Genomic DNA, 27908 nt, shown 5'->3' on the forward strand with positions numbered 1-27908 from the left:
ACAAAGTGAAAGGAGCTGATTACCAGGACATTGCTTTATTTAACATATGTACATCCAGGTATCGGTGGCTGGTGTTTCAGAATCCCTTTTGGCTGTTTCTGGGCAAAACTTATCTGACACCCAAAGATTATAGCGTGTTTACAATATGTCATCCCTCATCAAATACACATTTAAAACAATCAGTTTTTGACAAATGGTACAGGCATTAAATTTTTCTCCATGATGTAATCTTGCACGATATATCAAACATGCTTTTTGACATAGGTAGCAAATAGGTTTTCAAGAGAGTGAAATTGCTTGAGAGAACAGTTGTTGCCAAATGGTAGTTGTCCCCTAAGTGCAACCATTTAAGACTAACAAAAAGCTTTAAAAATAAGCTCTCGCAATGTGGTGAACACACCCTGCAAAGGATAAAATCGTTAACGCAATTACCCAAGTGACTTCCACGAGTGAAACTAGTTCGACGGATACTATAGACATAATATGTCTGGCGTTAGTGCAGTACAAAGAAGTGTATTTTAGTAAGCTGATTCTCTCAATGGATACACATGTACGGGTTCCTCCTGAAGTGTAATTCTGCATGAGCAATCAACTCCCATTTCTATGTGTAAATCTGACAAAAGGTGTAGAATTATGGCCTCTTCTGAGAGTGCGTGCACTCCTTCATGAGTGACCAAGCTTGACTATGAGTAAAGCTCTTTTGACAGGTTCGACCGACTGTTTTCAAGACAGTGGAGTCTTTCATGAGACCAGGTGAACTTTGTGAGATGACACACAAAGAGTCCTTGATGAGAATGCAGTGCTTCATGGGTGACCAGGTGTGTTATTTTGAGTAAAGCTCTTCTGACAGCCGCTGCACACAAAAGGCCTCTCAACAGAGTGAAATTTTTCATGTTTAATCAGGTTGGGTCTTCGAGCAAAGCACTTCTGACAGGTGCTACCGCATACAGCCTTCTCGCCAGAGTGAAATCTTTTATGAACAACCAAGCTGGAACTATGTCTACAGCTCTTCTGACAGGTGCTACCAACAACCTTCTAACAAGAGTGCGATTTCCCATGAACAACGAGGTGCTTCCTTTGAGTAAAGCTTTTTTGACAGGTGCTACACACATACGGCCTCTCGCCAGAGTGCAATCTTTCATGATAAACCAGGCTAGCTCTCCGAGTAAAGGTCTTCTGACAGGTGCTGCACACATGCTGTTTCTCGACAGAGTGTGATTTCTCATGATCAACCAGGTGGCATTTTTGAGTAAAACTCTTCTGACAAGTGCTGCACACATACGGCCTCTCGCCAGAGTGCAATCTTTCATGAAGAACCAGGTGGTATCTTTGAGTAAAGCTCTTCTGACAGGTGCTGCACACATACGGCCTCAAGCCAGAGTGCAATCTTTCATGAAGAACCAGGTGGCTTCTTCGAGTAAAGCTCGTCTGACAGATGCTGCACACATACGGCCTCTCGCCAGAGTGCAATTTCTCATGATTATCACGAGGGGGATGGTTGCATTGCTGACAGGACTGGCAGGAATGAAGCTTCCCTCTGAAATGAAATTTTTTCACGGTCACTTAAAAAGCTTCTAAGTTGGCAGAATAAGATACAAAAAAAATGAAATATGGAATGAAGATATTGCAAGAATCAAGCAAACACAATGTTTGAGACCCACGGCAAAAGGTGTCAACCCAAAAAATGCATTTATACAAACTTTTTACAATGTACACACCACAGTAAATTCAAGGTTTCTGCAAATTTTTTTTTCACAGTTCTGAACAACTTCTGTCAAACATTGTTTAACAGAAAATGTGGCAGCAGGTTATATATCCATTGCAAGTACAGTGCTTCAAATTTCCTTTCCATAAACGAAAACTTTATTTAGGCCATACTAATTCTTCTCCAGTAGTGGGAATTATGTATGTTATTAAAGAAATATTTATACTTTACTCATTCTGTGTACACAAATACATAAAAAATAAGGGCTTGATATAGGTGATTTTAAGTTTGATTATTTCATTTTCTGGAGCAATATGAAAGTTAATTAAAACCTCCAAAACAGTGTGGCTTACTTATACAGAAAACATAGCAGGGTCATTCCACACGAAACATCCCAGCGCCAAAATCAGCCATTGCAAATTTTGGCTAAAGAATTTCTGCTGGTTGCCAATTACGTAGCGGAGGCCCAGACACCGAGCATTTTCGTCAAAAAATTTTTGCATTCATGTGAGCACTCCTTGAAGTTTGTGCAAACAAGAAAAATGTGGTTGAACATAATAAATTTACATAAATAAACCATGTAGAATGAAAAATGTCGTAGAACGTTCATCTTGCCTTGCTGTTTGATGCCGCACCGCAAAAATTTTTAGTGTTGTATTTGTTAAAACCGCAAGAAATGGTGTGCCTTCAGAATTTTTTGCAAAGGCATCATAAAGCTTAAGCCCTGATATTTTCACTGTGATATTGATATATTCCTTGAGTGTCTACTGAAAATATTTAAGGTTGATTACAGACTACTTTTTAGGCCAGTTGATTACAAGAATGTTACAAAATGAGTTTTTCTCCAATCCTCAGACCTACATGAAGCACCAAATCGTAACAGGTAAAATTACTTGGAACAGCTCGTTATATGCACCCAACATTTAGCGATTCGTTCAGAAAATCACAGTCGTGTAAATTTCGTTGGAGGCAAGAATTTTTTTTAGAGTGTGCAATTAGCCGCACTTATGTCCACTACTGAAGTGTGTCCCCAGCTCGGAATGCCTAAATGCCTACGAAATTTTATGTGGCAGGCATGCGCACACCTGGCTCTCTGCTAAATGAACATTGTTTGCCACTTGACACCACAAAAATACACCATAAACAGCATATTTCGGCTAATTTGCCACTTTTTAATTCATGGGTCTACGCACAGTCAATTACAGGAAGTGAAGCGAGCCTGATCTAATTGTCTGATGTGAAGGAACAAGAATCACAGAGTTGTTTTTCCCACTGCACCACACTCAACCTGGACCACAGACATCACGGCAGGATACCTGTTACAGCAAACATGAAATTTTTAGCCACTTGTCTCTTTTGCCTTGCGTTTTTTATCCACAGTGGTTCAAGTCTTCCCCAGTTGAATAGTTAGCATGAAAGAAACCAGCCGAGTTGTTCATTTTTGGTTGTTTACCTGAATTTTTTTGGAGCTTGAGTAGGATTTAATGGCAATGTGAAGTGTTGAATGCGTAGCTGGTCTGAAGTGATGTGTTTCTTGACTGGAATTGCCACGGCTAATCGTGAACCAAGCTGCGCTCTTTTTCCTTGTTTTAAAACATGGCAGCCAGATTAGTTATTTGTTTGAAATCTTCTTTACCCCGGCATACGGGTCCTTTGGCATTATTCTGATCCTGAAAAGGTCTCAATCTCTGGATACTTGCTCTCACTGCAAGACCTTTGAGCGTGCCTCTGATGTCATCACATGTGCGGTGTGGCAAAGAAATTCCATTCTGCTGACAGTTTACACTCCACTTCGTGGTAGCAGAGATTCACAAAGTTCTCTTCTGTCAGAGAAATAATAAATTTTGTAGCTGACGCAGACCTTGTTTGTTTCGCAAGCACTGTGGTCGGAAACGTGTGTACTGCAACTGTGCCATGCTCCAAACAGTCAGAAATAACTGCACGAGTGTACAGAAACCTCTGCAGGTGCGGTTTCCTGCTTGCCAAATTATGTAGCTACGGGGTGTAGTTGAACCTGTGAGTTGACGCAGTGGTATGACTGTGGCGCGTACTGAACTATAGAGCTATATATTCTGCATACTTCATCACTATGATGGTCCCGTGCAGACTTCAGTTGGCTATAAGGTATCGGAAGTAGCTGTCTTGCTGCTTACTGATGGAATGGTGGACAATAAGATGGTTCAACATGCCCATGAACTTTGCTGAAAATTCTTCAGGCATCAAAACAATGGTCTCAGCATTACAATGTTTTCCACTGATCCCTTGGTGGACGTGTGTCATCCTTAATCCTGAAGACGTCAGACAGACTTTGCTATAGTAGTGTCTCTGTGCAAGCCATACCTGAGCAGGCTGGGCAATTGCCGAAAATGCAGTCTTCATTATCAAGGTGGCATGATATCATAGCCAAAAGTTCTTCAGTTGTCTCATTGAGGTTACTAGAGTGGAGCATTATTTAAAATACCAGTGACACATGCAGACATATAGGGTGAGTGTACTGCTTCCACCAGGGTAAATGCAGCATCGAGGGTGCAAAGCTGGGAATATTGCGAAGCCACACTTTAAATCAGGCGCCCTCTTCCACTGATCATGCAACTCTTTTGGTTCATCAACAACAGTCGCTTTTGGGGGCCTTGAAATGTGTACTTTTTGCCTTATAGGCTAATGCTCTAATTGATGCCTTCATTTCTTCGGAGATTGGGAGCACGATCGAGAGAATATCAGCGCGCCCGGAAGCAAAAACGAACAACAGCTGCAACCCGGAGACACGCACAAAACTGTAATTAATGGCCACGGCCGCACCTAGAAGCCCCGAGCTCCCTATGAGGATGACGCAGCCCAGGCTTAGTTGTTTTATTCCTGAGAACAAGAGGGGACACCAAGACGCAATGCGAGTGCTTATGTTCCATTTTGCTTTCTCATGTGTACATGACTTCGCGTAGCGAGTCACCTTACGACGGTGAACCGCGTCAGATGTTCTCTTCCCGTGCTCCTCTGTCCTGGTCTATAACCTCAGCTTTTTGATCAAACATTTTTTTTCTAGTAGTCTTTCATTCGAGCCATGACCTAGTTAACCGTACAGATAAGTTGAGTAATCACGAGTAGTACAAATGGAGTACTCATGAGTACAGATTGAGTGCGATGACTCGTGCGTACAGATGAGGCGAGTACTCATGAGTACGAATAGTCGTAAGGACAAATGAGTTTGAGTACAAGTGAGTACGATCACAAATGAGTAGGGGATGAGTGAGTACGAGTGATTTTGAGAAAAGACGACCTTTTCGAGTCTGAGTTTGATTGAGTACAGTGTGAATGAAAAAAACGACTGAGTTTGAGTGAGGTCTTTGTTTTGCCGACCTATGCTCACGTCCCTGTAGGGTACCGTATTTACTCAAATCCAGGCAGATGTTTCTTTCAAAAACACGATGTGCGAAAGTGGGGGGGTCAGCTTCGATACAGGTACCATGGCTTGAGCACTAAAGGGCCGGCCGGGCCAGCGCCATGATGGCTCGCCATGCACCAATCTCAGGCTGCCATGTGCAGGCAGTTCTGCATGCATGCCCGAGACTCATTTTCGCAACATTCTACGGTAGCTGCATGGTGAAGTGGTCGCTCAGGCTCAGCAGCAAAGTGGTCCCAACAGCTACACTGGAAAACCGCGTCGTCGGCTCCCTACCGTCCATTATTCCGAAATCTCGCAGTCCCACGTTCATGCAGCGAGGATCGTCAAACCGGCAAGCTTTCGTGCCGGCAAGCTTTCGCGTCGGTAAAGGTGGATCGTGTCACGTAATTACGGCGCCGTTGATGGCCTGCGCTTGGACACCCTCTCCTCACTTCCTCTCGCTTGGCGCGGTGGCACGGGCGCGGAGTTTGCAGTTTTCTCGAAGTGATCGTTTGGAGTAGTCATGGTGGTAGAGTTTTGAAAGTGTCGCGCCTTCACCGCGTGTTCGCGAAACGCATGTGCCGCCTACCTGTTTTTAAGAAGCGATGGCACCAAGTGGTACTACTATAGTGCGGCCTTTAAGCGAAAGGTTGGTTTGCACGTGGAGAAGACTTCAAACCTGCAAGCGCAGACCGAGTTCAGTGTGAACAAAAAGAATGTGCAACAATGGCGCAAACAACAGGTCGAACTTTTCAGCTGTGCAGCAAGCCGCGTAGCGTTGCTGAGTTTTCAGGGAACAAAGGGAAGCGGGAAGGCCCGTGACCACAAAGATTATTCAGGCGAAAGCCAGGGAAGCTGCCAGTGTGAAGGGTGTCGCAGGAGCCACTTTTAAAGCAAGCGGGGGCTGGGCAACACGCTTCATGAAACGATTTGGGTTCAGCCTGAGATGACGAACCTCCGTATGCCAGAAGCTTCCCGCTGACTTCGAGGAGAAACTTGTCAAGTTTCAGCGCTACGTGATGGACAGATGGCAGGAAAAGGACTACCAACTGGAGCAAATTGCAAACGCCGACCAGATTACAGCGTTCTTCAACATGCTAATGGCATACACCGTGAACAGAAAGAATGCGAAAAAAGTCAAACTTAGGACGACGGGTGACGAAAAGCAGAGAACGACAGAATTGTTGTGCTGCCCCGCCAATTGACAAAAACTGCCCCCATAGATAATATTTAAACGCAAGACTCTACACTGCGGGTGAAAAGTTTCCCAGAAATGTTGTTGTGCACGTTCACGACAAAGGTAGGATGTCCAACGGCTTGATGGAGGACTGGGTGAAAACGGTTTGGGAACGCCGTCCAGGGGCCGCGCTGAGCAAGCATTCACTAGTCCTCGATTTCTACCGCGGCCATCTGACTGACGGTGTGAAGACCACGCTTTCTTGTGCTTGACAGCCATCGCCATAATCCCTGGTGGCATGACTAACCAACCCCAACCACTTGACGTCGCTATTAATAAGCCCTTTAAAGATAGGCTATGCAAGCACTATACCGACTGGCTTACGTCGGAAGAACATCAGTTCACCCCAACCGGGCGCATGAAGCGTGCGTTGCTCGGCCAGCTGGCGAACTGGATTTCCGCAGCGTGGAACGAAATTCCGGATGAAGCAATCATTAGAGCTTTAAAGAAGTGTATTTCCAACGCAATGGACAGAAGCGAGGATGATGCCCTCTGGGATGAACTCAACAACAAAAAGGACGGACAAAGATGACTATGACGATAACGAATAAAGTAACGTGCGGGCCTACGGAGTGTGCGCGTTTGGCCTCCATTCGAGATAAGTTTTATTTTGGGAGGGCCTTGCAAATTTGGGGGGATTGGCCTGCAATCGAGGGTGGCCTGGATTGGAGTAAATACGGTAGGTTTGAATGTTTCCTCTGGTGTTCCACAGGTTGCTGGCAATTTTCATTTTTATTTGTACATAAGCCCGCTTAACTAGATTTTTTGCAGCACATCTCTTCCACTCATCAAAATAAGCCAGGCACTGAATAGCGTCTATGTGCTACAAGCAACAACCTTGCAAGCATTGGCAATTAACCTACCCTGTGTTGCCTGAGTGTTGGCGGCAGGAGCAGATGCGAAGTCCAGTTTTCGCCACTGGGTCGGCATTGTCTCGAGAAGCAGGGAATTTTTTCAAGGCACGTGCCTGGCCATTGTTCACCTCCAGAACTGAAACAAATCAAAAGTCATAGCAGCTAGAGCAACAACTGTTGTAGCAATTTTAAACAGACCGTATTTATTCGAAAATAGGTCGAGCACGAATATAGGTCGACCCCCTAAAAATTGAAGTCGCCGAAAAAAAAAATAATATATTCGATTATAGGTCGACCCATACTTTTAAGAAAAAAAACTTGAGGAAACTTTTTAAAACTCCCATTTATTTACAACGCGGTCACCTCACTGGTCGGAGCCACACAATGCGTCGTCGTCGGAACTTGCGCCGCATGCGCCGCAGTTCATTACCCACCCCCGCCCCCGACTGGCTTTGAAGGCTGAACGGCCAATCCCGCCTCGCAGCGCTAACTGTTGAGCTTTGGTCTGAATATCTTCGCAGGACACTCGGTGTCCTTTCGCACGCTTCTCTTCCACGTGCAGCCGGAGTTTTTTCTCGAGAGCATCGTGCCTCCCACCACGAAACGCACGACGCAGTCCCCTACAAGCAAAAAGTTCGTCCCGCTGTTTCCGCCATCCCCTGATCAGCTTTTCATTAACGACTAACTCTCGCTGAGCGGCGCAGTTGTTCAAGTTCTCAGCAAACAGGATCACCCGCCGCTTAAAGTCCGACGTGACATCGTGAAATGCGCACGAGAAAAACGTTGTGTGCGGAAATCACAACGAAGCAAACACAAAGAAAGCGCATGAAACGGAGAACGGGAGATAGTAGAGACAGCGAGCGAAGCAGGCAACGCCGTTCCGTTCACGAGGTGGCTACGCTAGGTGGCGAAAGTCACCTAGCCAAGCCAAAGACACCAAGCCAAGCCAATCTGGCTCTCTAGCCAGTACGTAAGCTCGCTCGTGTCCGGTTCGGCCGCAGGTAATGCGCGATAGCCGGCAGTGACTGTGGGTGGTTTTCTTACGCTGATTGTTTTGTTATTTTTTCCTTTATTTTCTTGCCTGTCTTTGTTCTAGATGCTCCGCGCTGCCGCCTCAAATTGAGGAGCGCCGGGCGCGACGGAGAAACGGATCGCTCGTTGCGCCCGCCATTTTTGATCACGACTATAGGTCGAGGTTCTTCGGTCACGATTATAGGTCGACCCTCAATTTTTAAGCACATTTTCGGAAAAAAAAGGTCGACCTATATTCGAATAAATACGGTATTTCTCGCATGTACGACATGTGTTTGTCTTTTTCGAGGGGCACTTGCTGATGGTTTGGACACATTTTAAGCTTCTACGTAAAGTTTATTGGTGCAGCGATAAATGCCCAGACAGTGTTAAATGGCCAAAGGCATAAATGATACCACTAAATGCTTGAAAGTTTGAGAACGCCCTAGTGAACATTAGTGAAGCAAATGAAAATGGTGAGATGTGTTGAGCTGCTACCTTTAAAATGCTCAATCACACTTCTTTGTATTAGGTATGTAGTTGACTTAACCAGACTTCTTTCAACACCAGTCTATTTTACTGCAACCGCATGGTAGCTGCTACTTTAAATAATGCCATTTCTTCAATGTTTTTCCAAATCCATACACACAAGTTTCCATCAATGGTGCAAGCAAATTTTGTTTCACGCTGCGGAGATCCAGTCCGCCAGCTGGCCGAGCCACGCACGCTTGATGCGCCCGGTTGGGGTGAACTGATGTTCTTCCGACGTAAGCCACTCGGTGTAGTGCTTGCAATGTGCTTGCTGGAACTTTTCAATTTCTTCGAACATTTCAACTTTTTAAGCAGTTTACATTCAGCTGCAGCTTGTGCAAAAGCACAAAGTGGACCTGAGTCTAGAAAAGTAAATGCAAACAACCAAAACCAAGTTGGCTTACTTCTACATTATCTCGTGAAAGTTATTGATTCAACTCAATAACCTCGCCAGCAAAAACATTTTAAGAGAACATGCAATTTTTCCCAAAGAGATAGTGACAGGAAGTAAATGTTGCACTTCAGTTTTCCCGGAGTTTCTTTTCAGGTGGATTGGAAGCCTAAACTTCTCGCATGATAATGGCAATCTGAGCACCAGATGAAGTTCAGTGGGCATCATGTCTGAAGTCCTACATTGGCAAGTGGTATTAACTTTACGGAGCTTAGCACACCAAGGGTACTAATAGGTAGTAAGGAACTGTCACGAATGCCTACAGCCAAGTTTTTTAGTGCTCAATCTTCGAAACGTTCAGCTGACCTGATTTCATGGCTATCTGTATTTCATTCATTTGTTCAAGCCGTGTCTACAGTGAAAGAAATCACCTGTAGACTTAGCAGCGGGTCGTCAGAGCCGAAATAAGCAAATGCATATGGAGAAGGATACAGACCAAGCGGCACTTTTAACCCAGTTTTGTTGCCTCAAAATGCTGTAAAACCAGAAACCTCTACAAACAAAAGAGCAAGAACTTGAGACATCTCGTACTTCACATAGAAAGACAGAAAGAAAAATAAAGACACGTGTTTGTCTGAGCAAGCAGTGTAGGTCTCTCTGTCCCATTTGGTTGGCTGTTCTTTTCACTTTAGTCAAAGTGTGGTCCATGTGTTGGGACTACAGAACGGTAAGGTAGTTAAACAATGTTTGCAACTCACTTCAATCTACCCTTAAACTCTAACCATGAACATATTTTCGTAGCGTCTAAATAGCCCCATGAGCACACGAAAAAAAAGTTGGTCAAAACATTATTGAGAATGTATGCGCCAATAAATATATTCTTTTGTACGTAGGCTGCCCTAAACTGGAACATTTCAATAAACTTCCAAATCCTAACCTGAGAATTCCTCTTCTGTTTGGGAGCTAGTGTTCATAAGGAACGTCACACCACACTGCATACCTGGAAAGGAAATTCACATTCAATAATGCTTTCTCACTAGCAGTAACACAGAGTAGGGAAAGTACCAATGGTACTAGTGGTGACCGTCACTTGTGTTTCTCGGCTGCAGGATACATCCCGGTTGTGATCTGCATCCCTTGAGAGCGCCATGACGCTGCCCTCAAGCATTGATTATGATGCACGTGGCGTGCTTTCTGTTGGAGTAGTAGTGTATTCTGGAAACAAAAGAAAGCCACCACTGCAATGTTACACAATCATACTAAACACCCAGTGTGCTGGCAATGAGACAACTGCTAGTAATACTTTTCAGTGGAAAATTGCATCCACCCAATTTAGCTCCTCTGAAATATCTTTTTGAAACAGATAAATAGTTAAAGAGAGTGGATTCCTTGTTGCAAAAAACAACTCATGAACCATGCATTCATATTTGGATCCCTGCAAGATGGTAATGCAGGAACTATCCCATGCCATTGCTATGCATGCACCGTACATGTGTTGCAGTTCCGTCTTGCAGGCACAAATCCTCCAAGCTCTGCTGTTAGGACAAAAACGGATAAAATTTCTTTTCATGAAAGCTGTACTGGTGAGTAGCAGAGACAAGTTTAACACACAGTATTATTCCTAGAAGACAAGTCTGTGAACTCTGTTATTGTGCCCCTAAGGCTGGCTTCCAAGTCCTGCCTACCTGGATTTCTAGCTTGCAATCAGAAGTGAGATCCAAACCGTCTAGACAGCTGCCTTTAGTTTAAGATGTGCAATACCTACTGCCACTTTAGGACTTATCCCCTGTAAGGTATCAAGAACTTATATGTTGACAACACGTTTTGTAAAAGCCAGGAATACTGCAATCCAAGGAATACTTCACATATAATGGAATCACGACAGATGATTTTTGTGAGCTGGGTGACAAGGTATAGCCAGCATGCAAATGCATACAGTTCGTTTTGATCTAAAGGGGACATGAAGACAACATAAGTCTTGATTCAATACTCGGTTCTCAATCGCAGTGCAGTGTTGCTCTTTTTGCTTTTGTTATTTCAAACTTTTATTAATTAAACTGAGACAGCTTTTCCTTATGGTTAGAATTTATGAGCTCTTAGTGTAAGTGCACCTCCCACTCAGTTAAGTGGAAGCCTGGTTGCTCGCCGCAAGATGAGTCCCTCACTGCACAGTTCCAGACGATGTCAATGTAATCTATGTGTGACAGGCCGCAGTTGCTCAGTGGCTAAGGCGTTGTGCTGCTGAGCACGAGGACGCCGGTTCAATTACCGGCCATGGTGGCTGCTTTTCTGATGGAGGCGAAAAGGAAAAACGCCAGTGTGTACGAGATTCCGGTGCATGTTAAAGATCCTCAGGTGGTCAAAATTAATCTGGAGCCCTCCACTACGACGTGCCTCATTCCCTGCATTGCATCAGCGCATTAAACTTTACAATGAAATCAATAATCTATGTGTGCCCTGGTTTCTGTTTCGAGGAGCTTTCTTGGGGCTTGAGTAAATGACATCGGTCCAGGGTTTTCCGGAGGGATAGTGCGGCCACTCAGTTGGTCGAATTCCATGGCCTCTTGGCGCTAGGAGTGGGGCTCTGGGAGTGGGAGATCTGCGCCCGCCGGCGTGGCCGGAGGCAGCAGTATACGCCTCGAGCGTGGCCTGTACAGGCGCCACTGAAATTCCCCTAGCAGCCAGTTTCGAAAGCAGCCGCGGCCCGCTCCTCACTGTTCACGACTGAGATTTACCATTTGCAGGCATTGGAAATACTTATTTATGTGGAGCAGTCACTCTGTTTGCAAATGTGGTGTGTTTACGAGAGTGTAAATGAGTGTGACGCGATCTTCGTCTGGTACATTCAGTCTGTACAAGCGCCAAGTGTGCATCACAGGTCGGCGTCACGAAACCGGGATATGCATATGGAGGTCATTGATTCCACTGCCCTGAAATTTACTAACAGTGTCTCCGTAAGCATAATATACCCAGATGGTCATGCCATGGCTATACACTACGATGTACATCAGTTTTGTAAACTTATATAACCTAGTGGAGCGCTCATACCTGACAGCACGCCAGTTATGCTTGCCAATATCATGCCTTATATATTGATCACTACCCTAGACATAAATTTCACGAACATTCTACGAAATAAGTACGATAGATAATCCAAAATTATACCCTGGATCAGCGCACGACAAAAAAATAATGCTGGGGCGTCTTGTCGCGAGCTGAGCGCCCGCAAACATTCATATATGTTACATATGTCCTCCGCGAGCAGGCCGGAGAAGGGCTTCTACAGTAATGCCCGTTCGCGACTAAACGTTTCTTCGAAGCATAGCCATATGAAGCAGGGAGCCTGCAGAATCTAGCACAAACGGAAATCAGAAGTCCTTATCAGATATTCCACTCTTCTAACGACACCTTTTATCAGTTTTGAACTTGTATACCTCAAGAAATGCGTTCACCGAGGGATCAGCTGTTAGTTGAAGTCTAAAAACTAGAGTGACATGAACGAGTAGCTCATGTGTGTGATTACTAAAACGTTCTTTCCTTGATTTCACTCCGCAATCATACACAACGATACGTAAGCATCCCCTTCCTCTCCCCCCCTCCCCATGTCTCACGAAATAGCAGTGCATTTCACACACTAGTTGGTCTCCTAAGTCTTACCCGGCTTAAGTTTATACGAACGTCTTTAGCATTTCAGAAGCTGCACTGAGTTTTTTTACTTCATTTCTGTGCGAGCTGTGTTGTTTCTTCCGGACTTGCAGACCATTAATTTTTCAGTGGTTTAATTCACTTTTCTTGGTTCTTGCTATAAGGCATGAGTTCACATCTTTCACGATGCAGAGCCTTGGAATATACTTAACATTTTCGCGTGGCTTATATTCTTATAAAAGGCACAAGTTATTATCAGGTATTGGGTAATCACATCCCCGAAATATATTTTTCTAGAACGCATATATTAGTAATGAGGCCGCATTTGTTGGACGCGCTACAAAACAAAACACACCTCTCACTGTGCCAGTACCAGGTTTAAACGAGGCGACAATAAAATTCACTTGGGCCGGACGTATTAGGAGGTGACAGTGGTGGTATGCTGCTGCCGTCGCCGACGCCCGTAACAGCGGCCGAGAAGGATGCAGAGCCGCGTTCCCGGATAGCTATTGTTGGTGTTTGACCACCCTACCAAGACGCAGTGGCTTTTGAAGTGACCTAAACCTAGTGTTTACTTACAGACGTCACCATAACAAGTTTTTTAGCGCTTGGAAAGGCAAAAAGAAGCGAAAGAGAACCAAAACACTGCATGAGCCCCTTTGGGCCGCGCAGCACTAATCCCGTCAACTCCTTGGAGAAGCGGCGGCAGGCGGCCCAGCGATCGGAAAGCTCGAGGCGTATAGAACACTTTTGGCGCAGTAGGCTTAGCAGAAGCGTCGCTCCCGCGGAAGTTCAAAGTCGGGTAATTAAGGAGAGAGAGGCCCCCCGACAGCACTTGAGGCACCGAAGCGTGCTGGATAACGTTAGAAGCATGATGGTAAAGTCGTTCACTTGCCCTTGAGGGTGGCCCGCTGATTTGGAGGTTCAAAGCGGCAGCCCACACAAAATGTGACCGTCTGTGTCGGCCCCCTGGTGGCGAAATCCCGCGTTCTTTGTGATTTTTAGACATAATCTGCTGATGAATTAATGCAGCATCGATAAAAAAACTGGGTGAAAAAGAGTGGATGACGTCATGCGTTAAGCACAATCTCCTTTCAAAAAGTGCACACTTTAATACCGTGAGTTTGTCACTGAGGTGGAGTGAAACTACATGAGCTATTCGGAACATTCAGCCCCTATACGCCTCGAGCTTTGCGATCGCTGCGCCGCCTGCCGCCGCTTCTCCGTGGCGTTGACGGGATTTGCGCTGCGTGACTGTTAGGGCCTCGTGCAGTGTTTTGGTTCTATTTCGCTTCTTTTCGCCTTTCCGTGCCCTAAAAAAACTTGTTATGGTGACGACTATAGGCAAAGAGTACGTTTAGGTCACTTAAAAAGCAGCTGCGTCTTCGTAGAGTACGCGATCGCCTGCAAGAGCTACCCGGGGACGCGGTTCTGCGCGCTTCGTCGCCGCTCTTCCGGGCGTCGGCGACGGCAGCAACATATCACCCATGTCACCTCCAAAACATCAGGCACAAATGAATTCTACTGACGCCTCTTTTAGACCTGATACTGGCACAATGAGAGGTTGGCTTCATTTTGCAGCGTGGACAACGAATGCGGCTTTGTTTCGCATATATACGCCACAGAAAAATATGTTTCGGGGATGTGATTACCCAATCCCGGACAATAACTTATGCATTTTATAAAATATAAACTATGCGAAAATGTAAAGTATATTCCAAGCCTGTGCGTCGTTAAATATGTGCCCACACACGCCATATAGCAAGAACCAAGGAAATGAAACCACAGAAAAATAAATGCTTTGCCAATGCGGAATTGAGAAACATAATAGCTGTAACGGAAACGAAAAAAAAACAAAAAAAAACAGTGCAGCTTCTGGCATGATAAAGACGTTCGTCTAAACTTAAGTCAGGTAGGTTTCACTAGACCAACTATACGCGAAATGCACTGCTATTTCGCGAGAAATCGGGGGGGCGGGGGGGGCAGGGAGGGGGACGCCGTGTACAAATGCGGAGCGGAATCAAGCAATGAACGTTTTAGTAATCCCACACATAAATCTCGCGTTCACTTTCCTTTTGTTTTTCTACTTCAACGAAGAGCTGATCGTACGGCAGACGCATTTTTGGAAGTATGCAGGGTCGGCTGTTCAACAAGCGATGAAATGTGTCGTTGGAAGAGTGTGGTATGTGTTAAGGCCCTCTGATTTCAGTTTCTGGTTTATTCTGCAGGCTCCCTGTGCCATATGACGATATTTCGAAGAAGCATTTAGTCGCGGACGCGGATTATATTGTAAGCCCGTCTGCGCGCTGCTCGCAGAGGATATATGTAGCAGATGAAGGTCGGCGGGCGCGCACCTCACGACAAGACGACTCTGTCGTGTGCTAATCCCCGAGTACAATTATGCATTGTCCATCGTGCTTTTGTTGAATATTCCCGAAATTAACACAGACTGGCTTGTAAATAGTGGTGATCAATATCTGAGGTATAATACTGGCAAACGTAACTGGGGTGCTGTCAGGTACGAGTGCTCCGCTGATTATGTAATCGCACAAAACCGATTTAAATCGTAGTGTATAGCCGTATCATGAACATCTGAGGAACCGGTGATTACGGAGACACGGCTAGTAAATTCAGGTCAGTGTAACTACAATCGGCTCCATCATACGCCGGTTCCGCGACGCTGGCCTGTGACACACACCTGGCGCTTATAAGACCGAAAATACCACGCTAAGATCGCGTCGGAAACATTTACACTCTGGTAAACACACCCAATTTGCGAACAGAGTGACTGCTCCACACAAACATGAATTTCAAACGCTCGCAAACGGTAAATCTCAGTCGTGAACGTGCCGCAAAAGCATCGGCGGCACTGGGGAGCGGGGCGCGGACTCCCGCGCCTACTTTCGAAACGCGCCGCTAGGGGGATTTCAGTGGCGCCCCTACAGGCCGCGCTCGAGGCGTATAGGTGCCACCACTAGAAATCCAATAAGACGGCTAGAGAAATTGTATGGCTGAGACACACAACACGTGCGTTCATTTGTCTCTCGCCTGTTTCTCTGCTTTCTGCCCTAAACAAAGCCATGGATCGCCAACACGAACTAGTACAAGCGCACACTCTACTGTTGTTACCGTATTTTCCGGTCTATAAGTCGCACCTTTGGATAAGTCGCACCCCCCTCAAAATTACAGTTTTTCCGAAAAAATGTATATGAGTCGCACCGGTATATAAGACTCACTTGTTCATTAGGTAAACTCATAGTGAATCAGATCGTTGGAAAGTGCGGCGAAAGTACATGGTTGCGGTGGCCGCTGCCCATAGACACGGGCATATAACATCCAAAGTCTAGACAGAACTAACTTCTCAAAAATGGTTTATTGATACACATAGATGGCATATAGAGACGGCGTTTAGGCAAAACCATCGCAGTCTTTTTCCTCAGACTCGCTAACAAACAATTCAATATCTTCAGTGGGAGTTCCACCGGGGCATCACTGTCGTCCTCCGACTCTCTGATGTCTTCTTCACCAACATCGTTACCACTCGCGGACCGGATTACTCTGGCCTTTATCAACCCGGCTACAACTGTTTTTGTAGAAATGGAGTCCCAAGAGTCGGAGACCCATTTGGCCACCTCTCCAAACGTCGCGCGTCTCTTGCGTGCTGTCGTAAATCCGCGCAATAAAGGTGTTATGGCGGACGGAAGTTTTTATTTTGTTTTCGCAACCCAGTTTGATCTTACTTTGAATTTATTCTGAACTGTAGTTACTGCGCATGGCCTAAAGTGGCGCGTGGTTGTCGCAGGCCATTATCATTGTTTTTGACTAGGAAAAGCTGCAAATTTTTTGGTGCAACGTCCCGAAGCGACATATGGGCTATGAGAAATGCCGTACCGGTGGGCTTAAGATTGATTTACACCATAGAGCTGTGTCTCAATGTGCACTGGCCACGCGCGGCCGCCGCGACCCAGATTTATTCCATACATAAGTCGCCCCGGTAGATAAGACGCACCAACGAAAATTTCAGAAAAATACCGCGACTTATACACCGGAAAATACGGTAACATAAACACACACACAGAAATGCTGTTTGGGTGCAGCGACTGCAGCCAGCGCAGCATCCTATAGGGACTGGGCAGCTGGATGGGTGGCGCCACCGCTCGGCGCTCCCCTCGTTAGTGGAATGAGCCGGTGTATTGCACTACACAGCATCCCATTGTTTTTGTCGTGTTTGCTTGGGTGCTTTGAATGTTTTGGTGGTGTTGTGAGCGGACATGTGAGATGAAACGAAGTCTAGACAGATGTGTTGGGTTCTTAGATGCAGTAACGGCTACGTAAACTTGTCGGACACTTCTAAATTTAGGTATCGGCTACAATGGCATGAGCGCTGTTTGCAGCGATCTACGCTTGGCTCCACCCCTTCTGAGTACGAACAAAAGTACTATTATAAGTACAGTCCACGCTCGTTACAACGAACCCTCTTAATCCGGAAAAAAACGTCCGCTGTAGCCGAAGTATGCAGTATACGACCGGTGTTGGGGGTCGCGGGAGGAGGTAAACGAGCGCAAAAGTGCGAACTTTGACCAATACTGGACATAAATGCTACAGACACTATTCTTTCTACGCGCCTGCAGCACCTCTGCACAGCGTTCACGTAATGGAAAAAATCATCTGAAAACTCTGTTTCCGAAGCTTGGCACCGGGCCTTGGAAAAGGCCTAGCATAAGCGGTCGAGTGTGTAAAGACGCATGCTAAGCTGAGCAAAGAAAGCAAGAATATAACAAGAAGCAATTACTAACCCGCTATAAAATCAGTCGTGGCCAGCAGAATCAGCTAGACTCTTTTAAAACCCTTCGTGACAAGGCATCGTTTGTCAAGCAAATCGGATAGCTTCTTGACGTTCCCCCAAGGAAGCTTCCGCATTTCTTACAATTATAGTCTGGGCATTAAAACAGCTGATACGATACAATCCTATGTACAGCTGTAAATGTCCCAAGTTCTACCAGTTGGACTGTGCACGGCCACTGGCAGATTGCACACAATGGATGGGAGCCAACCTCCTACTTTAGGTATTTCTTACCTTTTTGGCCGGACGGAACGCGAACGATGCATGTGTTGGAATAATGAATGCCGAGTTTCACTGAACCTGAGTTCTTTATTACATACAAAAAACCTGTGAAGATGGAGGGCAGCCTCGACTCCGAGTGCGCTGTTGTTCAATCCCACCAGCAGCGTTTATTGGCAGCGGCCTTGTTCTTAACGGTCAAACGGACCGTCTGCTTAGATAGGCCTGTACTTTTGGCGATGTCGGCCTGTTTTTCGCTGTGTTCGACAGCGTCAATCATGTTTAGTTCAACCATCAGTGAAATCAGCTAGCCTGCCGCTCATGCCGCCAGTCGCACAAAACATGAAGATCCATGGACAAAAAAAAAAAGGCCAGTGGCACTGGCTTGGCTGCGTCAACGTTGCCAGACATAAGTTTCTTTGCCAAAATAAACAAAAAAAAGCATATCGGGTGCCGGCACCGCGGAAGTCCGCTATAAGCATTCAGTCAAAACAATTTTCGCCTAAAATTTAGTCTGTTGTAGCCGATAGTCCGCTATAGCCGGGTCCGTTATGAGCGGAGTGGACTTCACTTAAAATGCATGGGGACCAAACAAACCAACAGAAATGGTCTGTTGTAACCAAAAGTCCGTTGTTGCCGGATCCGCTGTAACGAGTGTAGACTGTATTCATTTCTTCTTAAATGTACTAATGGCTACATAAACTGGTTTGACGCTCCTAAGTTTGGGAACAGGCTACACTGAGATGAGCGCTTTTGCAGTGCTCTGCACATGGCTTCGCGCGACCTCAGTAAGAATAAAACTATTAGGAATATTAGAATTCATTTCTACCACTTTAAATTATCTTCACTGTTTTCAATGACTATGGTTTCCACGCCAGCCTTAGCGCTGGGATACCTCTATACATGTGCTTTGAAGAGAAAGGCACTTGCGTACGAGATGGATTACCGTGTAGCCGTAGAAATGTTGCGGTAGTTTACACTTTCTTTCTGTAACCGGGAGCTTTGTGCCTCCGGTTTTGGTGAGAAACACTGTGACAGCATGGGAGCCTGAAAGCCGAAGTGGAACTCCCACGTTTGTGGTGGTCATTTTATCAAGACCCAAAGTTATTAACCACCCAACAGCCCAAGCTACAAACCATCTCTCCTCCCGTACCCGTTTTAGCTCCTGCGTGGAATAATGGCTGGCACTGGTAGATAAAAAATGTGGTAGTGTTAACGTCAGCCAGTGTTTTTGAATGCTTATGTATTCTTTACAAATTACCTAAAAAAATCGCGTAATGCCTTGTGAAGACACAAACACACGCTATTAGTTGTCTCAAATATGGGTGCATCAGCACGAGTCCTCCAGCTCAGACACATTTCCAAAATGCTGGAAAAAGTTTAGATTTGGAGAGGGGTGCACGGAAGTTCAAAATTAAACAGCAAAACCGAATGGGACATGGTCAAAGTCGGACGCTGTGAACAAAACACCAAACTGCGTGCTGGTCAAGTTCGAAGCTCAATTAGTGAAAGTTTAAACTCAGAAGGCAACCAAGGAAAGCCATACGAGAAAGCTTTGCTATAAACCACCATCGCCGTTAGACGGAGTAGTGCATGATTTTTCAAGCGGATGGAATGGCAGCTTGTAAAACTCAGCCACAGCATTCAGTTGTGAATCTGAGTACAGGTTTCGGGCACCCTCCTGTCTCGCGTCCTTCAGCCACGCAGGAATTGGTTTTTGAAAAACCATTTACCAACTAGCCAGCAACCATTGCAATTCTTGTAAAGCGATGCTTCTCCACGACAAGCAATAATGTTCTACTATCATGCGGTATTTATTCTGTAAACGGTTCCCATGCGCGATGACTGCAGTAAGAGTATTTCTGTGAAATTAAATACGTTTCAGCCGTGTTAAGGAAGTTACGGAAGCGTCGTTCATCGCAATTTCTCTTTTGAGGAAAATTTTAAAAGGCATCCCCCAACTTCGTCTTTTGCTTGTGCTTGACGCCGTTTAGTGAACTGCCAAAGGCCAGCGCCGCAGCATTCCTGGACCTGTTGCACACACCGGCTTTTTTGGTGCATTTAGCTGCAATATACTCCTCGATGCGCGAAACTGCATGCAGGCATGAAAAAATTGCTTGAATAAACGGACTTTCACTTCCAGCTTGGTCCATTGAGTGTCGTCTGCTATTTGCAAATACTGAGTATGGGCGTAAATCAGACACATGGCATGCCTTGTAAAGGTCACATCCACGCTGAAGATTTACCGAACTGAAAAAAGTTTTTGTGGTTATGTACGCTTTGCGAGCCGCACCGCAGAGAAACGGCAGAAAGCCATGTACAACAACGCTGCGCAGACCGCCACCGGCATTCCACCGACGAGCGGTTCGCCATAAGCAGTGCTGTTCACTGAAGCGATGGAGGTGCCATACAAGAGCCGCCCGCTCGCTATAGTCTTCCGACAGGTTCCATTGGCCAACACTGTGAAAATGGCGAATAGTCGTTCCTAGCTTTTACCCACGTACAGGCTGTGTCAAGCAACACGTCCACATAGGGCGAAAACTGGCAACTACTAATGATCAGAGAACTGAACCTCTACGACCTTTAGTGCAGTGTTTATATCCCCGCTTCTTGAGGCAATGATCCTAGGTTCGAATATACCTGGTATTTACTGTCCCCCTCCTCCCAGCCCCCCCCCCCCCCCTTTCTTTTTGCCTGTGGCTAGTGCTTCAGGCTAGCCACACCCGACGCTTGCATCGCCACTACGCATTGCTTCCCCTTCGGGCTCATTCTGTTTCGGAGCAGATGGCTCAACCCGAGGCCGTTACTTAAATGTATATTTATTAGGAGACGAACACATGCTCAGGTTCGGAAAAGTTTGCTCGGGGAGTGCGAACGCGGTCAAGCGTACGGCGAAAAAAATTCTCGACGGCATGAATTCTCGACAGCACGCTGGCACGTGAACTTCGTAGAATTGCTAAGTCACGTATTTGCCCTCAATGCATCGCCCCTCAACTACCGCCTTAAAATCATCTTATGTATTACATAGGAGTCCCCACGATTCTAGCGTCGCTGTCGCGGCGGTGCTGCCAAGAGTACATTGTGAGATTTTGCTTCAAAAGTCCGCTCCCAATAACTGCCGCAGGTTTCGTGACTACGGCGCGCGAAAAATAAGCTGAAATCAGCGCTGCTGGGAACGGAGTTTGGATGAATTTTGCGCCGTCAGTGTTGAACCGTTGTACACGGCACTCCGCTTAAGTATGACCCCGCTGAAAACATCGGCGGCCGTGGGGTGCTGTCATTGCAGTGAGTGTGCAGTGAGTGTGCAGTGAGTATATAGAACAGTAGGGTACGTTCTTTGCCGTGGCTGCAGAGCAGTGGCGCCGACCATTGCCTTCGCAGCCCCGTCTGCCGAGGGCCCGTTCGAGGTGATCCTATGTCACCCACGCTCACGAAACATGCTGCAGTTATGTTATGGTAACTAGAACATCGTTCATCGCTTACGTCAGAAAATGTAACGGCAAAAGCCACGGAAGGAAGTAACCACAACCGTTTGTTTAAGTTAGTCAGCTAACCAACATAAGTCGTGGCGCGGGGAGATGCCGTTCGGGAAAGTAGCTCACGCCCCTTTCAAACGCTTGGCATCCCACGATGCCACTGTTGAAGCAGCTTCCCCCTCAGTCCACCAGCTACGTCTGAAGAGGTGCGTCTGCCTCTCCGACCCCTCTGGGCCCACCCGCAGTTGTTTTGAATCGGAGTGGCATGATGTATGGGCAGCCACCCCGTCAGCAGGCGCTGTTCTCGGCCGCAGCCGATCTCAGGGAATATAACGCGACCCAATGTCGTGAAACCTAGTGCAGGTACTTGAAGCCAACGTTCGACGATATAACACTATTCAGTGCTCGTGAATGAAACGGATCTACCACATTCCGCAAAGATGCCACAGTAGAGAAAGATCAGAAATGTGCCTGCGTGCTGATTAATACGTGCGAAGTTCGCAGCAAGTGGCAAACCGCGAATGGATCGCCTAGTTTTCATCAGCTGGGGGCTCATGTAACTAAAGCAGGAAGGCTGGAAAGTTTGCTGGCTTCTTGATGGTTGCTCAACCCAGATCTCCGATAGAGTCCGGCATACAAACAGAGCGTATGTCCCCTTCCAAGTTTCCTCCCTCTTGCAGTGGGTAATTGTGTGCTGGAAGTGCACTTCCATTGTGATGTATGGTAATTCCTTAGCTGAAAGGGAATGTTTTACAAGCGGGTACATTTTTAAATGAAAATAAGAGCATATAGAAACAACAAAATGGAAGGAAGGAAGAGCAAATGGATGCCATGCTGTGTCTGTCAGTTTTCTCCCTGGTGTTCCGTCGCTATTTTTCCTCCCTGGTGTTCCGTCGTCGCTATTCTTTTCTTTCAGTAATTAAGCATTGGCTGTGGTGCTCCCACGTCGGCCGAGAAATGGAGTTAGGCTTACTTTTTTATGACTCTATGCCAGCCTGGTGGAAGAGAGCAAGGAAATGTGTAAGCCTGCTCAAGCATCCTCACTTTAACAGAGCACCAGACGACTGCAACACACCAGACAGCACTTATGCCGACAGTGCGGAATTTTCACTAGATGCAGGCATAAGCCACCTTTGGACTCTGCTAGGGAGAATGGAAGATGTGCTAGCTGGCTTCTTTCTGGTTTGGTGTGTGGGTGCGAGCTGATGCTTCTGTTTGTGAGGACGCAAGCGATAAACAAGTAGCTTAGCACCGATCAAACTTACAACAGTGCTGGGATCGGTGCTTGCATTTTTACTCTGTCCAGTACGACGATCTTCGGAGTGGGCTAAAGCGGCCGGTAGTGAATTACCATCCTCCGCACCTCCAGAGTATGAGATGCCTCAGGAGAATACCTGAAAATTAGCAGTACCTGCCCCACAAGTGCAGTTCCACAGCAACGTAATCGATACCGCACATTTATTATATCGGCATCGTCTGTGAAATGGTGTGAACATCGGTTTCATCTTTGCTCCAGGTTGTTGAGTATCTACGAAACTAATGCTGTATTCGGGTGGTCGTTTTAGAGTGCTCTGGAGCACTCCGGAAAGCGACTCCGTGTTCGGGTGGTCGAAATCGAGCGCTCGACGTATATTCGGGTGGTCGTCTCAGAGCGTCGTACTCCGCTCCGAGCGCCTCCGCTGCTCTGACTCCGAAGTGGGAGCGCGTGTCAAGTGACCCCGGCTGCCACAGCTCGACCCGCTCGCCTACCCAGTCAGTGGCGTTCGCTGAGGCCCAGCCAGCGGTTTGCTGTGGGAGTATTCCGACGTTTTTGCTTCTCGTGCTATTACTGAAGGCATCTCCGCATCATGCCGAAACGGAGACGCCCATTGAGTGTAGGGGAACCGTCTCCGCTGCTTCTGCAGCTCGAAATCGACGCCTAGGAGGACAGCAGCTGAGACGACGACGACTCGCACGTTAACGCGACAAAGTTCGCCGAACTGTTTGCCGCACCGCTTCCTGCGTTCAAAGTGCAGGAATACGTTCGCAACTTTGGTATGGAGCTAACGCGTCCGATCTGAATGATGCCATTTGTTAGAATTCTTGGCCGTGTTTGGCTGTTTGCAGTTCCCGTGTTGGCCGCGCCGCGGCGCCACGGTCGCTTGCTGCTCCAAGATCGGGTACGCGTTCGGTTGGGGAGCGGTCACTCTTGCTCGGATTGGGGGAAGCGGCGAATCAGCGTACTCCGAGTTGGAGTATAAGAGCGACCACCGGAATACAGCATAAATTAAATTATTTGCTGATGACTGTATCCTATACAACAAAATAACACGTCCTGAAGATCAACAAATGCTGAACAGGAATCTTCATTGGTGTGATAAATGGGGAATGAAGCTCAATGCCAAAAAATCCGTTTTTATGAACATAACTAACAAAAAGAATAAACTTTCCTTCCCTTACAATCTTCCGTCACAACCGTTAGAACAAGTATCAGAATTCAAATATCTTGGCGTCACTATAACAAATAGCTTGAGCTGGAACAAACACATATCAAACACATGTGCAGCTTCTTTCCGAAAACTTTGCTTCCTCAAACACAAGCTTAAAAAGGCCCCAGCAAACGTTAAGCTACTCGCCTATACATCCATAATTAGACCACGACTGGAATACGCCTGCACTGTATGGGATCCTCACACTAAAAGTAATATCAATGCTCTTGAAATGATACAGCGTAAATCCGTCCGATTCATTTTTTCGAAATATCGTCCAAGTGACTCGCCGACAAGATTAATGGAAGAGCATGGCATTCCAACACTTCAAGCACGCCGTCAAATTCAAAGGTTAAAATTTCTGTTCTTGCTTAAAAATAACAAACCTTCACTTAAACCCGAGGAATTCCTTCAGCCACTAACTTCCCGACAAACACGGCATAGACACCTCGAATCTTTGACTCCGTACAGCGCTCGAACTAACATATTTAAGTTTTCCTTTTTCCCGCGTTCAATTACAGATTGGAATAAACTAACTGAATCGGCTGTGACCAATATTCACTCCCTTGAACAACTGGAATTCTGAATGGCATTGTTTTTCAATTTTGATGCATACTTGTGTATGTGTACAATCTATTTCCAACAGTGTGCCACGTGTATTGGTATTTTTGTAACTTTGTTGCATTCCTGTATTTGTTAAAACTATTTTGATCAGTGTACCATGTGTATTGCGCCTAAATGTTTTTTTTTTCCTTGTGATGCCCCTCCTGCTTGGGCCCTTCAATGGGCTTGCAGTATGTTTTAAATAAATAAATAAATAAAATAAATGAGAACTGCTCCTTCCAGGATAGGTGGCCACCGTTAGTAACTCTTTAATCCAGCACAAAGTGAAATGTCACATAACCGAAAAAACTAGGCACAATAATTGACCAGCCATAAAACGTCAGTCGTGGCCATCGACATTAGCTAGGCTCTTTTAACTCCCCTCACGACGAGGCAGGTTTTCCCGAAACCATTCCTCAAACAAATCGGATTGCTGCCCGACGTTCCCTCGAGGCAGCTTCCACATTTTTAGCGATTTTAGTCTGGTCATTGAAACAGCTGTAATGAAATAATCTGATGACGGTCAACTGTAAAATCGAAAGTTAGACCAGTTGGGCTGCGCACGGTTACCGCCAGATTGCACACACAACCCCCCTACTTGAGGCGTTTCTTACCTTTTTCACCGAACGAAATGGGAACGATGCATGCGTGGGAATAATTAAAGCCGAACTTCACTGAACCCGAGTTTTTTATTACATAAAAAAACTGACGAGGGCAGACTCTCCTCCGAGTGCACCACTTTGCGTATTCGAAAGCCCAGTATTCAATCTCACCGGAGTCGCGTTTATCGGCAGCGGCCTTGTTCTTGACGGTAGAGCGGACTGTCTGCTTTGACAGGCCTGTACTTCTGGCGATGTCGGCCTGTTTTCTCCCATGTTCAACAGCGTTAATTACGCTTAATTTACCCGACAGTGAAACCAGCTAACCTGCCGCTCATGCCGCTAGTCGCACAAAAAAAGCCACTGGCACTGGCTTGGCTGCGCCAATGACCCGGCTGCCACCAATGTTGCCAGACAGTACAGTTTCCTTGCAAAAATAAACAAAGGAAAAGCACATCTGGTGCCGGCATCGCGGAAGTCCACTGTAAACTTTCAGTCGAAACAATTTTCGCCTAAAATTTAGTCTGTTGTAGCCGATAGTCTGCTCTAGCCGGGTCCGTTGTGAGCGGAGCAGACTCCATTTAAAATACACAAATGCTTCCCCGCACACTTGCTCGAACAATAAAACCCAACAACCGCGTGAGAAGACAAAAACAAAAAAACGATGGCATGCAGCGGCGACACCTGTTTGTAGGCAAGGAGTTTGTACACACTACGCTCGCTCACGGACTTCGTGACTGGCCCGTGTCGCCGTTCGCGGTTTATTGAGACTGCAATCTGGTGCTTGTGGCTTCCAAATATACTTTGGCTTCCAAATATACTTCTGCAACCAAAATTTTGTGCCTAATTGTCCATAAAACTTTGCCACATTGAAATTTCAGCAAACGAGACTTTGTCACACAGAGGTTAAAAGTACATGGTGTGCATACACATGAACATAGACAAAATTACATGGTTCGTTACATCGGGGCTTTCGTTACATTAAAATTTGTACATCAAGGTTCGATGTATATATGACTATCAAACAGCACATTATGTCATATCCATGGCCTATTTTCCAACGTTTGTTTGGTAGATTCAGATAATGAAACCTTTAAATGGACGAAGTATATATGGTTACTTTTCAGTGCAGCAGATCCAAAGCAATACCCAAAATACCAGTCACTTTCAGTTAGAAACGTTATGTCAATTTCTCTCTAGGAACATGCAACAATAAATGGCACTGAACGTCAAAAAAAAAGCCGCTTTTTTTTTTCCACCTCAAATTCAACCTTCTAGTGCTGCCCCCCCCCCCCTTCCCACGGGCCGGTTTTTTTTTTCCGTGGAAGGTGGAAACCCTAGTCGGTGTTATGAAGTGAAAATGAGGAAGACGACGACAAACTAGACACGCTGTGCGGGTATGTTTCAAAACCCAAGAGCACCATCACCACCATCGTTTTTCGGGGTAACTCACCTCACACTCACAAGCTGCCCAATCGAAAGCTCCCAGCGACGGCGGCCGGCGGAGGAGGCGATCCCATGGTGGAGAACCGAGAGAAGATGGTGAAGAGAGACCGGAATGCTGGCGGGTGGGTGCCCTGAGCCGGGCCACGTCCAATAGGTCCTCCACAGTGGAACACCTGACGCCCTCTCCTGCAAGCAATTAGTGTCGTCAGACATCGGCAGAAGGCAGCGACGTTCCAAGAGAACTGCGTTGGCTCTTCAGCTGCGGGAGCTCGGAGCACGTTGCCCAACCATCAGCAACGAGATGCCACGGCATGACTGTGCTCCCGGGAAGTGAGGTGCGGTGGATCATTGACGGTGACAACCACGTACTTTCTCTCCTTCTGTTTGAACTCTAACATGTTCTGAGGGTTAGCCACGCTCACCTTTTGTTATTGTTTCATCTCTCTATCCGTTTCTGTTGTGTGTATTTTGAGTGGTTTGGAGCAATACAACTTAGTCTCGTCGAAAGTTTTTCATTCTCTTGTTATTATTGTCCCGAACCTGGCAGTCGGACAGTGACTGCTCAATGACGCTGCATTGGTTGCTGTGCTCCAATCACAACTCGCCCTCCCACTGAAGAGGAGCACATCCAGAGGGGAAGGACAGTCGCTCGCCATTTATATTTGGCTAGATTTCAACGGAGCCGTCGGTTGAACAGCCGCTGAACAGAAGCGAGCAGACCTTCCAGCCTGTCTGCTTCACACCAGTCAAACGCCTCCCGACGTGAAAACACGGGTCCACATGGATTTTCGGCGCCAGCCCGCGTCGTTCCCTAACTAGGTCCAAGCGCGCTTCTCGCTGCAGCACAGCGCAGCTTCGGCGGTTCCATCTGCTGCCACCTTCACGAGCGCTGAATGGCGTTTCGAAGGCGAAAGCAGTCGTCCCAATAACTCTAGCGGCACGGGTTTCATCACCTCGGGTGGCGTCAAGACACCCGAAACTGGCTCTCCACGGAGGAGTTCAAACCAATGCGACGATCGGCGACTGCGAAATGCGGCCGTTTTATGTCACTCCGTCTTCTATACGAGGTCTACTGAAAACAACTGCAACCAACGTCTGGAGCGGGCCAGACGTCCGTCGAGTTAATGAACCTAGAAGCACTGCATAGTACACGCCACTCGATACCTGAACAAAGGAGGTTGGAACAGAAGGCGAGGCACGAGGCGACAAACACGGCGGCTGAAGGCCGACAGACCTTTTGGGAAGCTGCGGCGCGGACCGCAGAGACGTTTTCGCAGCAGCTCACGGGATCCCCCGGCCGTCTTCACAGGCACGCCCGTTAAGCACCAGCACGAGTTACTTGTACCAACTGCGCCCTTGTGAGCTGAAACTTAAACGCAGGCCTTACGGCCAGCACTGCGCTGAAACACTGCACAGAAATGCGCGAAGACGAATGCACATTCCCAACCTCGCAAAACGCAGTGTGGCCTAGCGCAGGTTAGTGCGAACAGCGTCACGACTG

At 46.6% G+C, this 27908-nt stretch overlaps 1 protein-coding gene and 1 long non-coding RNA gene across 3 annotated transcripts in view; both read right to left on the reverse strand.

Annotated features, from left to right (window-relative positions):
• LOC144158352 (uncharacterized) overlaps positions 1-27908 on the reverse strand; it is a 246877-nt gene that overhangs the window by 166970 nt on the left and 51999 nt on the right. The gene's annotated exons all lie outside the window — the stretch shown is intronic.
• LOC144158356 (uncharacterized) lies at positions 7-27889 on the reverse strand. 2 transcript variants are annotated; one of them, XR_013320025.1, is made up of 6 exons: positions 27642-27889; positions 26415-26593; positions 10174-10323; positions 10046-10108; positions 7185-7311; positions 7-1537 (listed from the first exon to the last, which is right to left on the reverse strand). It is a non-coding gene; the product is annotated as an uncharacterized LOC144158356 (long non-coding RNA). The 2 variants fall into 2 exon arrangements; XR_013320026.1 differs by having other exon boundaries at positions 27572-27889.

Source organism: Haemaphysalis longicornis, unplaced genomic scaffold (genome assembly GCF_048455015.1).
Source record: "Haemaphysalis longicornis isolate Haplotype H1 unplaced genomic scaffold, Haemaphysalis longicornis Haplotype H1 scaffold_10, whole genome shotgun sequence".
NCBI lineage: Eukaryota > Metazoa > Arthropoda > Arachnida > Ixodida > Ixodidae > Haemaphysalis > Haemaphysalis longicornis.